We start from the raw sequence: 14,732 nt of genomic DNA on the forward strand, positions 1-14,732 counted from the left end.
ACCTCATTAATGCTCTTCTGACTGAATGGAAGCAAATGAGTGCAGCAATGCTCCAACATCTAGTATAAAGCCTTACCAGAAGAGTGGAGGTTGTTCTAGCAGCAATGGGTAGACCAGTCAGGTGTCCACATGCCTTTGGCCATGCAGTGTAACTCTGAGATCCACAGGGTTCCTGGGACAGGCAAGGGGAGGAAATTCTGTAACGACTCAGGCGACTGGCCCCGCCACACGTGCACGAGCAGAGGCCAGATCCACACGGCCTGATTCTGGCCTGAAGCCCTTCCTGGATTCAGCGGCTGCCGAGCAGCTTCTGGCCCCAGTAACAGACCGTAAGAGAAGCCCAGCGAGCGCGGAGATGAGATGGATGATGCACGAGGGCCACGGTCCTTCCTCTCATTAAACAAGCCGCCGGGAGCAAAGACAGCGGCTGGGGAAACTGTACAGTACATAAAACGTGGAGCTACGGGCAGGCCAAAGAGGTGACTTCATTCAGCTAAAAGCCCTGCCGTTCCCCCTCCGGAAACTCGTCGTCAGCATCTTCCCCTCCAGTGCAGCCTTTAAAAAAGGTTAAGACTCCAGATGCAATAGTTTTATTGAGACCATTTGTGCATCGTGTTTATTGCTGTTGTGATCTTATTATGGGGTGCCAGAGTCTAATTTGAAGGCGTTGCAGTCCTGACCATGGAAACACAAGCGGTTGTCCCTCTGCTTTTTACAGCACTTATAAGAAGCAAATATAAGGCGCGTATACTTCCTTGCAAGCCATAGAAACAAGCTCTGCAATTGGGTCCACTCAAAGAAATACCCATAATTCTCAGTTATATCCTGCCTGCTATGCTCACCCACAAATATGTCCCATGAGACAGATCCTATAGCAGCCTGCTACAGTGCAATATTGCCTCTAAAGTTCTAAAGCATGATTTTATCCATTGCGGATACTAGTTCTTAAAAACAATTTACTAACATAGCATCTTCTCTCCTTCCTCTAATATGACCAGACCAAGCCAAGTGAAGAACAAGAATTTGGACACTAAGGGCCTTATTTATTAAGACATGTAGAACACATAAAACCTTTTAGTACATGCCAAATAACACAACCAATGATTGGTGCAAAAGAAAAACCATGACCAATCATGGTGTTGTTATTGGTTTTGCACTGCTAAAATGTTTTTCACATGCTAAACGTCTGAGAAATTCAGGTCCTAAATGGTGTGAGTAGGGGAGCAGTGATCAAAAGAATTTCAAGCCCAATTCAGCCGTTCAATATTTAAATACACGTCTATAAGAAATCCACCATCTAGTGTTGCTACAAAAATAATGTTGACAAGCAAGAGGCCCTGAATGCTCACTGATATCTGATATTTGACCTCTGAATGTCATATAAAGTTTTATTTTAATTTTTTTTTTCCTGTGCTTCACTTGGAAGTTCATCATCTGTCCTGTTTAAGTCTGGACCACACAATAAAAAACAAACCACCAGTGCTATGAAACCAGCGTAACGGCTGATAGCCGATGCCCATGCTGCACCACTGGATCGGCGCACCCATAGGTATGGATGATGTGACAGGACCGTCACTCCTCAGCAGGGGGGCGCAGTTATCAGTGATGCACACGTTTTACACGCACGAGCCCAGCTGAGACTCTGGGAGGACCAGAACCCCGGATAAAACGAGCTCACGGTTTTGGCTGCGTCCGTCAAGCATCTTGGTGAAAATGTGGCGGCAAAAAAAAAAAACCAAACAAACAAACCCGTGGTGGGGTGTTCCCCCACAACTAACCGGATTAAAAGTGTCAGATGCTGGAGACGGTCTGAGCTCAGAGAGACAGAGGAGCTAAGGGAGATTATCCCCACATTAGAGCGGTGTGTTTGGAGAGAGCGGAAGGTGCGAATTAACAGCCCGACTTGCGTCTGTTCTCCCTGGATTCTGGCACCGCCGCCGTGAGGCGGGGCACGGTGCCCCGCGCCACACGCGCTTGCCCCCGAGGCCTGGGCGGGGCAGATTACCGTGGATACGCTCCAAATGCCTGAGGGTGACTGAGAGGCAATTTAAAAACATTTTCATGCTGAAATGTCTGTAACGTCTTTTACCGAAGTGTTGGAAAGAGGAAAGTGTGGAGAAAGAAAGGAACTTCTGATGATCCACTTCTCATGAAGGGCTACAGGTCAAACTGGCAGTGGAGTGGGTGGACTGGGACTGATGTGATGGTTGATTTCCTACCGTTGGCCACCGCCTTCTTAAGGATCATTTGATGAAATGCATCCCTGGGTCTAGGGGTGAATATAAAGGAGTCTGAAATCATGAAAATAGATCTCACAATAATCAATCTGAACTTGATAAGGACAAAAATTACTATTGGAGAGTAAACATGGTAAAAAAGTAACAGTAGCAATACTCAATTAACTACAAGGCTATTCACAGGGCCCTGTGCAGCACTAGCCATCACTTCCTGATCCGCAATGCTGTTATCAAGACTCCAGCATTTATTTTTGAGAATTTACTTGTCCTTTCATTTCAAATGACCCTTGATTTCACTGGCAGCCCCCTCACTGGCAGTGATGTGTTTCTCAGTGTGGGTCAGTAAATGAGATTTCTCTCTCACTGGCAGTGATGTGTTTCTCAGTGGGGGTCAGTAAATGAGATTTCTCTCTCTCTGGCAGGGGTGTGTTTCTCAATGTGGGTCAGTAAATGAGATTTCTCTCTCACTTGCAGTGATGTGTTTCTCAGTGTGGGTCAGTAAATTAGATTTCTCTCTCACTGGCAGTGGTGTTTCTCAGTGGGGGTCAGTAAATGAGATTTCTCTCTCTCTGGCAGGGGTGTGTTTCTCAGTGTGGGTCAGTAAATGAGATTTCTCTCTCACTGGCCGTGAGGTGTTTCTCAGTGTGGGTCAGTAAATGAGATTTCTCTCTCACTGGCAGTGATGTGTTTCTCAGTGGGGGTCAGTAAATGAGATTTCTCTCTCTCTGGCAGGGGTGTGTTTCTCAATGTGGGTCAGTAAATGAGATTTCTCTCTCACTGGCAGTGCTGTGTTTCTCAGTATGGGTCAGTAAATAAGATTTCTCTCTTGGTAGTGATGTGTTCTTTGCTGTGGGGGTAGCTTCTAAAACATATATTTTATTAAAATGTCAATGTGTAAATATACATTATTTTTCCTAGTGTGCTACTCGTCTGAGCATATCATTTCAACACAGACTGTCATAAAGGTTGTCTGTCAAATATCAACCTCAGAGGTCAGAGATTGAGCACTACTCAAGTACAGTTTGTGTACACTATCTCTAGAATGTTGTGATGAAAGAAATACTTATCCAATAAAACCCTGACATGATTTCTTGAGTTTAAAAAAAAAATAGTGCCAATAACAGGTCATTTAAAAACCTAGATGCATAAATTTCATTTAGCTTAAAAGAAGCACCTTGAGTACTATGGTTTTTTTTGTATTTTCTTTTTTTGTACAAGTGCACACTTTAATAAAAACATATCTGAGAGCAAAGGATCACACATTTAGAAAGACAGACAGACAGACAGACAGATGGACATTTAGACAGGGATGCATGGAAATTGTGTATGAAAACAGACACATTGCAGACAGTGGGTGCCACCAGATATCAGACGGAAATGACCAGAATCTCTCATTGGTTTGGTCAACCACACCGCAGCCCTTCAGGATGCAGGCTCAGAGAGAGCGCCATCAGGAGAATCAGGGCTGCAGAAAACGCCCCTCTCCCAATGAAAACGAGGGACCTCCGATCGAGCCTCGTTTTGAATAAAAGCAGCGCTGCCGCACTGCAAATATTTAACACAAAGCTGTCAGTTTAATGTACAGTTTAGAGCAGGCCCTGGCTCTCGGCCAGGGACAACGGTTTCCAGTTGGCGGTGCGGCCTCCTGCTGGGTCTGGATTTTCATGAAATTTGCACTCCGAGGCATCTTCAGTAGTCAGGATGCCCCCCCCCCCCCTTCCCATCACCCCCCCCTCCCCCCCCCTTCGCCCACTAACCGAAGGAGCAGCCAATGACAGGCTTGTTCCTCACAAAGAGCGGGCCAAGCCATTCCGTTTTTCCCTGACCCTTTTTAAAAGCTCTGCCTCAAATTTAGATACCTTTCCGGAAGGCTGTAATGTTTCTGAAACAATAAATCTTCCTCTCGGCGGAACGACGGCAGCGCCGCACCGCACCGCCCGCTAGCGCTTCGCGGAACACCGCGACAGCTGGCTATTGTTTTCTGAGACATGAGCGATTCCTGCATCGAGACTCCCAGGCTTAAAATAAGAGAGAATAAGCAGCTTTATGGATGGGTCGCACTCTAAGCCACAGACACACAAAAAAAAAAATCAGTTAAACGAATACCCAAGGAATATCAAAAATATATTCCTGGTTATCATGCAAGGCAGTCATATCTGGAGTCTTGTAGTACTAAAGAAGATTAAAAACCTTACTCACTCAATGTATATGCCAAGAGGTACAGAAAACTAATTTACATGCAAAGATGTAAAAAATATATAAATAAATAAATAAATAAATAAACACAAGTCAAAATATATATATATTGTAAAAAAAATAAATAGGTAAAATGCTTCTGAAGAAGGTATGGCATATAATGTTAATGACACAGACTCACAGAAAGGGGCTTATTCCCCCTGGAGGAAATGTTCTACCTTAGTCTTTGTACAGTGTCTCCAAAGAGACTTTTCCACCTAAAAATATTTACTGCTGCTAGCAGAAAAAGACATGGTTGACGCCCTGTTTTTGCACCGTCATCACCTTGCACAGTCCCTCTACCCTCTTTGCCATCTACACGCAACGGATTTGTTAAAAAAGAAAGTAAGAATTGATTTACATTTTCTGTAAGAATCTGTTTTCATTCTTAACACAGTGGGAGATAAACAGCTTGAAATCACTTTGACTGTGTGTTACTCTATCACATACCACGGGGGATTTTAATTTCAACCTGTGAAATTGTAATTGCTTCTCTAGGAAGAACCAAGGGATTGTGGGTAACCGTCATTGTAAAACTCAGTGTCAGGGCTGCCATATCTTTTTTTTTTTTTTTTTTTTTTGCTTTAGCAACTTCTGTTCCAGGATCAGTTTGGCTCTCTGTGTGAGATGCTGCCTGAGAGTTGACACAAAATTAACTAGAGCTGTCAAGAGACAGTTAGGGAGAGCAGGGGCGAACCACATGACAAAATAAGATGAAAATCTCTTCAGGCTACATTTTTTTTTCAGGTTATTTTTTCCCTCCCCTATTTGCTGTGTTTTCCTCCCTTCACGGTGAGACAGCTACATAAATAACTTTAATTGCATCTTAACGTTTAAGCCTCCTGCTTGGCAAACTGTCACCGCGCTCCCAAACCTGCAGCTGAAACAATTTCCCAGGCAAAAAAAAAAAAAGTTGAACCGTCGCTAATTAGCGGAAGATGATGCGAAATCATAACTCATTCTAGACTGTCACAGGAGCGCGGCGAAGGAGCGCGCCGGAGACTCCCGTGTTTACTCCGCCCGACTCCTCTCAGGGATAAAGGCGGAGTTAGCCCGGCTTTGAGGCGCGCGCGACGCTCGCTGACTCTTCATAACCGACCCCCACCCGGAAGGGGGGGCCGTTTTTTGACTGGGCGAGACGACCCTCCTCGGGTTCAGGGAGCTGCACTCCAGGGTGCCGGAGAGGAGCTCCTCCAATTACAGCCCGGCTCCAACCGGAGAGGAGGCGACTAACCCCGCCACAGGCCAGGAGCAGGTACATCCCCCACGGATCCCCGTAATTGGCAGGGACAGATGACTGACACAATATGTTCGGGGAAATGGGGAGTTTCTGGAGACAGGGGCTGCCTGTGGAACGTGTGGTGATAGCAGTTGAGGTGCTTTTAATAAGATGGCCCCATGGACATGCTGGGGAAAAAAACAGAAAAGAGCTGCCAGGTCTATCATATCTCCTGTGTTACTTGCTTATGATCTTACTGGTACTCCTGTAAGCAGACATAAAATAATTCCCCAGGTTTCACCTCTGCTCAGAGCAGTTGCCTGCCTAGGATGTAACCTTATGGAAATAGAGTACACATATATTGTGAGGTGTTGAATATTATTAATATCTTGGAAATATGCTTTATTTCAGTATATTCCATTTTCATATGGGTATGGACAGTGGGAAACTAGGTGAAGGTGACCACTGAAGACATGAGGTTCCACTTCCCGAATAATTTAATTTCCTGATTCCATATAATGAAAAGGCAATAGTTAATACTCTGAATTTAAAATATACTCAAAAGTAGCCCAAACACAAAAACTAACTTGTGGTGCCAAATATAGAGGATGACCAAAACACAGTTATCACCCCATTCAGGCCATGAAAAGTCAGAGGGTCAATCAGTATTACTGTTTAATTTCATACTTCATTTATTTCCTTGTAGCACTTTTACAGCATTCCAAACAATATAACTAATCCTCAATTAGGCCCCAGTGTTGTCAGTCATTATGGCCAAAGTTGGACGTTGGGCAGAGAGAGCAGTCAGAAACCCCAGAATCCTCTGTAATTAGGGGCTTGTACTGTCCAGCACTGCAGCAGTGTCAGTCACGGACAGACACACATACACTCTATCTCTCTCTGTCTCATTCTCTCTCTCTCTCTATAGTGATTAGTCCATACTGTTCAGAGCTAGGCTTGGAGGAATGCTCAGTCAGAGGGTACGCACCACAGAGAGCGTGGCTGACGCTAACGCTGGTTGCTGTGCTAGCTCCAGGACTTCGGGTCATTGGAGCCCATTTGTTGAGGACAGAAGGCAGTCAGACAAATGGGAATGCGGGGAGAGAGGAGGTCAGGGGCCAGTCGTGGACACGGAGGGCAGTGGTCACCTAAAACACACGCCACAGAAACAGCGGCTCATGTTCAATCTTACCTTCAGAGCAGCTGCTACAGTTCATTCCATCCCCTCTACCCTCAGTCCTACTGCTAGAGTCTCTGCAGACAGGCTAGGTCTGTTGCCTGGGAGAGGAAGAGGTTCTGTTGGCAGGGTGCTCTCCCCCCCCCAGCGCTTAACAGCGCCCCCTCTGGTGGAAGGGGAACCTGCAATCTGTCGACACCACCTGCATCTTCTACAGGTATTGGCATAGCTCAGCTGGGAGCTAGCAGAGCAAAAAGAAGCAGTGGCTGTCTGCACCCGCTTCAGAGGAGGTGCAAACCAGTCTGTGCCTTCCCAAAATGACGAAGGATGTTTTAGTGATGGAAGAGGTCTACCACTGTGATCGACCATTCCGAACTGGGGAAAAAAGTATGGTAAAAAACAGGGCAATTCCTCTGATTTCAACAGAGTAGCCATAGTCATAGCCATGGCAGTTGGTGGACATTCTAGCTCTTTCTCCATAACTGTACATTTCTTGTTTCTTATTGCAACAGGCAAAGAAATGGGTGGATACTCCTGTTCCTCTCACTGTCTGACTGTCACCAGGCAAGATTAAAAGAATCGTCTCATTACTTTAGAAGCCAGGGCATATAAAATTAGAAGTGCCCAAAAAAAAAAGAGCTGGATTTGAATGGACCGTAAATGGCTGGAAACGGACCGAGGCGCGCGGATTCTTTTTCTCAAACCTGGCAGATCCCGACTGAAAGAATCGCTGCTAAATTGATTCTTCCTAGGTCTGAAGTGCTATGCTGCCCCATGTTAAATTAATCAGAAATTGCATAATTGGCAACAAAGTTTGGAGGCATGTGGAGGTCTCCTCGAGCGATTTGGCTGCAGACGTGAGCGCAGCTCGTGCGATTGCATTCCCGTTGTTCTTAGGAACGCGTTTCGCACATCGGCTGGCAGTAAAACTGATCTTTTTTTTTCCAGCAGCCTGTGGCCATTTAATTCCTTAAGGCATTACAGAACACCTATGAGAATGGGCTGTGGTAATACGCATTTTCAGGTTGTGCTTTCCAAGATGTCTTATAGCACGGGTGGCACAACTCTGGCCCTGGAGGGCCGGTCTATGTGCCAGTTTTTGTTCCAACAAAATTACCATAGTTTAAGTTTCCTGACAGCTCTGTAAACTACACTGGTTCACTCCTGTACTTGAGCAGATTAAACTCGTTTGTATACGCTTGCTGTCTGTGGCTGTAGCTGGTGCTTATACAAATGTCAGATCAAGAAATGATTGAGTAAATTAAATAATTAGGAGCAGAGGTTGGCAAAAAAAATCTGAAACTCATGCGCCCTTGTAGTGCACCCCTGTCTTAAAGTGACAGAACAGCATGACCAAGTGAACACAGACTAACATACTGCTTATGGAGTCCATTTCTGTAATTATGTTCATGGTAAAATCGTTCTCATGGTACCATGCATGCTAAAGTCCGCAAAATGAATTATGTTCTAAAGACACTTGCACTGACCGTGGTGAGTCTGTCTCAGTCTATTCATGCACAGATTTTGAAGACCACCTCTCAGGACAAATGGTAATGCACTCCTTTCATGCAAAGCTTTATTCTATTCATTTAAGTCCATTACTGTTTACAGACAGGGCATTGTGCCTCCTTCAAAGACAGAGTTTCAAGATGAAAGCAAGTGGGGAATTTAGGTCTTATTTTACATTAAAAGCAGCAGGTTTCCTCTCAGTAGGATGTCTGCATGTTATTCTCTCATCTTCATTTTATTAATTATTCCATAAGACGTTTTTCATCCGATTTTCTCATCAAATTAGTGTAACCAATCGCTGAAGTAATAAACTTTACATCTCTCTCTTTCCGTCTTCGATCAAAGGATAAACAATAAATCAAGTTAACGCGTAAAACTGCACTGGGAGCAAACATTAACATCTGTCTCCCAATCATTTTAAGCAGGACGAGAAAACAAATTAAGAAGTTGGACCAGAATCCCCAAGCCAAAAAATAAACAACAAACTTCGATTGAAGACAATCTTCAGGCTCCCAACAGAAACGATTTATTTTAGAATAAAAAAAGAAACTGCAATCATGAGTAAAAAAGCTGATGAAACACAATGGAAATGTTTAACAATGGTCTAAAGCTAAACCACGATATTACGTGTGCTCAGTACGTAGCTTACCCTTGTGACATTACAAAAATTTTAAATGAATATTTTTTCTCAGTCCGTCCTTCTGGCAAAGCCCTTCGTTCTTCTAATTAAATAAACTTACATAAACTTGTGTAATTTAAAAAGGAAAACTGTACAAAGGGACAGAAATAATGAATGATATTGACCTGGATTCAATCAACATTTGTTCTTAACTTATCTTAGAAGAAAATACAAGCTTTACACTTCACCAACTAGTGATTTCTGAACTCGCCAAACTATTTTTGTGAAGAAAACATAATTCTGGCTCTTAAGAATTAGTCAAAGTTCAGGACAAATGCTCTTAACAAGCATGAAACTGTCCAGACCCATGGCGCTAACTAGGTTAACTAAAGTAGGCAAAACGCTAACATGTTAGGGTTAGCTAAAGTAACGTTAGGCGATAAAGCTGTGCTTAAAAATGTTGTACCGTTCGAAACGCTAGCATGTTAGGGTTAGCTAAAGTAACGCTAGGCAATAAAGCTGTGCTTAAAAATGTTGTGCCGTTCGAAGTGGTGATTTTGGGAGCACCACCACCTGAGCATGCGTCCTACTAAACAAAGCACCACCTGTGCATGCGTCCTACTAAACGTCCCTCTCAGGTCGTCCATGAGTGAGTGAGTGAGTGACCACAATTTTCCACGCATAGGCCACATCCTACAGGTCGTCCATGAGTGAGTGAGTGAGTGAGTGAGTGACCACAGTTTGCCACGCATAGCCCATGCCGGCAGTCCTGTGCACCGTGGGAAAAAAGAAGATCAGACAGTCTGCCCTCTTTATGCATCTTTTAACAGTATTTCAACAGGGTTACCAGAGAGAATAAAAGATAGAGTCGTATCAGTGTACAGAAAGAGACACTTGAAGAATTGAACACCGAGCCACTCAGGAAAGATTGGTATATAGTCAACTGCCCTACGGACTGCACTACGTCTCACTGTTTAAGGGTAAATGCTGGATGAATTCCAGACATTGTCTCTGATCCACAATTATTGTCATCCCTCTGTAAATTTCCGTGCTGACTTGCACGCATCCAGTGAAGTGTGTGCAGCCAGCTGTTGCTTCTTTACACTTTCCGATCCACCACTTGATTTGCAGTCAGTGCATTGGAGGATGGCACTTCTTGTGCTGGATGTGCAATCTGTACAATCAGCCAAGAAGCAAGGGATACCATGCTAACAGTGACCCTCCCTCTTTGGCTCATGCTAAAGCTACTCATGTTAACTGCTACCATTCCTGTCTGGGTCTCTGTAAAACTAGCCATGCTAACTGCGATCCTCCCTATCTGGGTCACGCTAAAGCTACCCATGCTAACTGCTACCCTCCCAATCTGGGTCACACTGACTGAGGCTAACCATGCTAACCACTATCCTCCCTCTGTGGGTCACACTAAGGCTAACCATGCTAACCACTCTTCTCCCTCTGTGGGTCACACTAAGGCTACCAATGCTAACCACTTTCCTCCCCTGCTGGCTTACACTATGGCTAGCCATGCTAACCGCCACCTTCCCTCTCACACTAAGGCAAAATGTTTCACCCTTGGACCTCATGGAAACAATCAGCACTGACCTGGTCAGGGTCTGATTCCAGACTGTGGGGCACCAGAGAATAGCGCTTTCGCTCGTCAGATGTCAGTTCCCCTTTGTGCTCTGTTCTGAAAACTATCCACATATACCACATATATTTCCACTGCAGTCAGAAGAGCAGAAACCCTGCCCATATGCATATGCAGACTTAAGAGTCAGCACTTGAGACTGCACCATGGCTCTATAAAATATTTTATTTTCTCTTTCTTTCTTTGGATTATTTTTAAGTTATAGCTGTGTAAAAAGTTAAAGTTATCTGTCAAGTGATACTTTCATAGATGCAATACAATCGTTGTTTGTTCGGTTCACAATTCACTTATTGATTATTAATGGGCCTCTGTGCCTTCCTGGCGATACTGCATTTTTGTATTTCTGAGAGTTACACTGATGTTCTCCACTTCTGTATGCCACTCTGAATAGGTGCATTTGCTAAGTTATTGTAATGTAATGTCAATGTTTTCCAGGGAACTGAACCAACATTCTGACTATAGAAGGTAGAAACAGATACATGGACACTCAGGAAAAAGATACAATTTAATCTGCTTCTCATCAGCTCTAAGTCAATGAACACATAACACATTTTTAAGGTTTAAATGCTTTGTACGGATTCAGTCTCTCCCTACTGTTGTATAAGAATACGCTAACAGAGAGCTGTGCTGAGTATTTTATTACACTGTAGGAGCTGCCAAATAATGGATAAATTTATTTTTTTCATTATGGTCGCCATTTGCTTGCTTTAAAAAGCCCATTATTTCTGGAAGGCACATGAAATGGACAGTGCCACCATTAATTTTACAGCAGATTTAAAATGAGAATTGCGGTTCCCCGTGTCGTAAAACGGTGCACATGACTGAAAGTTGGTCACAATGCAAAATAAAACAGCTTGCCGAAACACATTCCTCCGCTTGCTAGCTTTACATCCCCCAGGCACAGAGCTGACAGGAAGATATGGAGGGGAACTCTCAACACAGCATTGTTCCAGGCAATAAACTTTTGACACCTAAAATAATCTTTAGAGTTGGCAGGATTCACACAGAAAGACTAGGTCATTTGCAGATGCGCTCCTCCTTTTCAAAGAATCCACCCCCCCACCCCCCCCCCACAGCATGCATATGCATGCACGGCTTCACAGGAGCAATAAAGCCAGCGCTCCTCATTTCTGTCCTGTCCCTGTTTAGCAATTCCCCTTTGGCTGTGTTTACAGAGAACAAACACAGGTTTGAAATTCGTTCAGAGCGCAAACATTAACCCAGCGATCAGAACGCCCCGCCCCTCCCGGTCTCGCAGGATGCGACATCAACTGCGAACCTGTCAGAGGTGTTTTTAGGAACGGGAGAGTGGACTCCTAGAAGGATTCAGAGCTGTCACGGCGACAAAGGGAAATATGTTGATTTAAAATTAATTGACACGGCGCTTCCAGGCCTCAGCTGCAACGTGCTGTCATTCATCACAAAACCCTCACATCACTCCGGCTTTGTACTCACCAGTTGCACTGATGCTGAGCGCGGTGCGACTACAAAAGTGGGTGTGGGTGGGGGGGGGGGGGGGGGGTTCTATTATTAAGCACCTGCTGAAAGTTGACCCAAATACTGTCACAGGGATCACCGAGCCTGCTGTCGCTGTCTGGAGATTTTCTGCTTCTCAGAGATCATTTTCTGTATACACATGCAGTCAGTACTGTACAGGTCCAATCACACAGGCAGGGAAACAGGCTTGTCAAGCAACGATGACATCAGGACTATAACACTGAAATCAAGGTCTGATCTAAAGACCCAGGTATTGGCTTTACCTGCATAAAAGGTTGTGTCCTCTACAGAACGTATCTATTTAAAAAGACGACTCAGTTCTTTTCTAAGTATAATGTTCTACTATAACAGCTCAATAATGTTCTTTTTCTCTTTGTTTCAGGCCATCACTAGCAGGTGGAGGGCAGACTACAGCCCTGATTCTGAAACCTGGGGAAATCTTCCTGGCCTACAGAAAAAACCCCACCATTTTCTCATCAGGGACTTTACATCTGAGGAACAGCATGTCCCTCAGCTCAAAGACTAACGGCATCAAAGTCGAGTCCACAGTCTACAGCCTGCTGAAGCTCAGAGTCTACAGCCTACAGCCTGCTGAAGCTCAGAGTCTACAGCCTACGGCCTGCTGAAGCTCAGAGTCTACAGCCTGCTGAAGCTCAGAGTCTACAGTCTGAGCTTCAGCAGGCTTGACTCTGAGCTTCAGCAGGCTGTAGACTCTGAGCTTCAGCAGGCTGTAGACTCTGAGCTTCAGCAGGCTGTAGACTGTAGACTGAGCGTCAGCAGGCTTGACTCAGAGCTTCAGCAGGCTGTAGACTCTGAGCTTCAGCAGGCTGTAGACTGTAGACTCTGAGCTTCAGCAGGCTGTAGACTCTGAGCTTCAGCAGGCTGTAGACTGTAGACTCTGAGCTTCAGCAGGCTGGACTCTGAGCTTCAGCAGGCTGTAGACTGTAGACTCTGAGCTTCAGCAGGCTGTAGACTGGACTCTGAGCTTCAGCAGGCTGTAGACTATAGACTCTGAGCTTCAACAGGCTGTAGACTGTAGACTCTGAGCTTCAGCAGGCTGTAGACTATAGACTCTGAGCTTCAACAGGCTGTAGACTGTAGACTCTGAGCTTCAGCAGGCTAGACTCTGAGCTTCAGCAGGCTGTAGACTGTAGACTCTGAGCTTCAGCAGGCTGTAGACTCTGAGCTTCAGCAGGCTGTAGACTGTAGACTCTGAGCTTCAACAGGCTGTAGACTGTAGACTCTGAGCTTTAGCAGGCTGTAGGCTGTAGACTCTGAGCTTCAGCAGGCTGTAGACTGGACTCTGAGCTTCAGCAGGCTGTAGACTGGACTCTGAGCTTCAGCAGGCTGTAGACTCTGAGCTTCAGCAGGCTGTAGGCTGTAGACTCTGAGCTTCAGCAGGCTGGACTCTGAGCTTCAGCAGGCTGTAGACTCTGAGCTTCAGCAGGACGAGTCCACAATTTACAGCCGGCTGAAGCTGAGAGCCCAGTCTATATCACAACCTTGTTGAACCTCAAAGTCCACAGTCCATATCAGGACACAGACTTTCTGAAGCTCAGAGTCCAGTCTGAATGCTCAAGAGTTATAGAATAATGTATTCCGAAAAAGGTATTATTTTAAATGGTGGGAATAAAATATAGTTTGCAGGAAACAGTGAAATGAGTATGGGTAAGTCAAACGAACTAAATATTGACACAAGCACTTTCTACCTCCCTATCCCTAACAATGGCTGAAGGTGATCACTCTATGTCTGTCCCTTCTCCAGGTCATCTAAGTTCACCTGGTTATAGTAAGATTTATTATCTTTAACACAGATAGTATGTGCCTAAGCATTCCAGCTGTAGAGCAAGCAGTGGATCTTACCGACTGCAGCTGCATGAACAAGGTGCACATAAAGTACAGAAGTATCCCAGAACCCATGCTTAGAGGAGTCAACTGAAATAACCTATTTTAAAAGATGCAGTTTAATTTACAGGAGATTGCGCTGGCTGGCTTATTTATTGTATGTTAAATTTATAATGCAAAAATCCTGGCTCCGGTATTCTTACTTTTTTGGGAAATACATTTTTCAGGGAGTCCTGGAATCCCAGATCCAGGCCTTTAAGTCATTAGAGTCTACATCAGAACACAACTCACTGAAGCCAAGAGAGCAGAGTCCACACTAACTGAACAAGGTCCACTGAGCAGCATCCAGTTCACCATCTGCCGGTAATGGAGAGGGGGACGCAGGAAAGAGCATTCAGACCTGAAGTGACACACGAAAGAGCAAACCTGATCAACGCTCTAGAGACTAAACAATCACCATCCCGGATGAACACTCTGTGTGGATCTTTTATGTTTGAGCAAAGCGCACATCCCTACTGGGGTCAGAACGATGTATAAAATGTAGAACTTTAATACAATACTCCCTCCATTTCAAAGTCAACAAATAAAAGGCGGCACTATATAAGGGGATTCTGGGACAAGGTAACACCAGCCAGATGACAGTATCGCATTTTTGTCCCACTGGGACTATGCACAATGCAAGGATTAAAATGTCTCCTCTGACTCTGGCCATTTCGGTTTGTTTAAGGAGGCACAGGCTCCCCAAG

Source organism: Anguilla anguilla, chromosome 1 (genome assembly GCF_013347855.1).
Source record: "Anguilla anguilla isolate fAngAng1 chromosome 1, fAngAng1.pri, whole genome shotgun sequence".
NCBI classification, from domain to species: domain Eukaryota; kingdom Metazoa; phylum Chordata; class Actinopteri; order Anguilliformes; family Anguillidae; genus Anguilla; species Anguilla anguilla.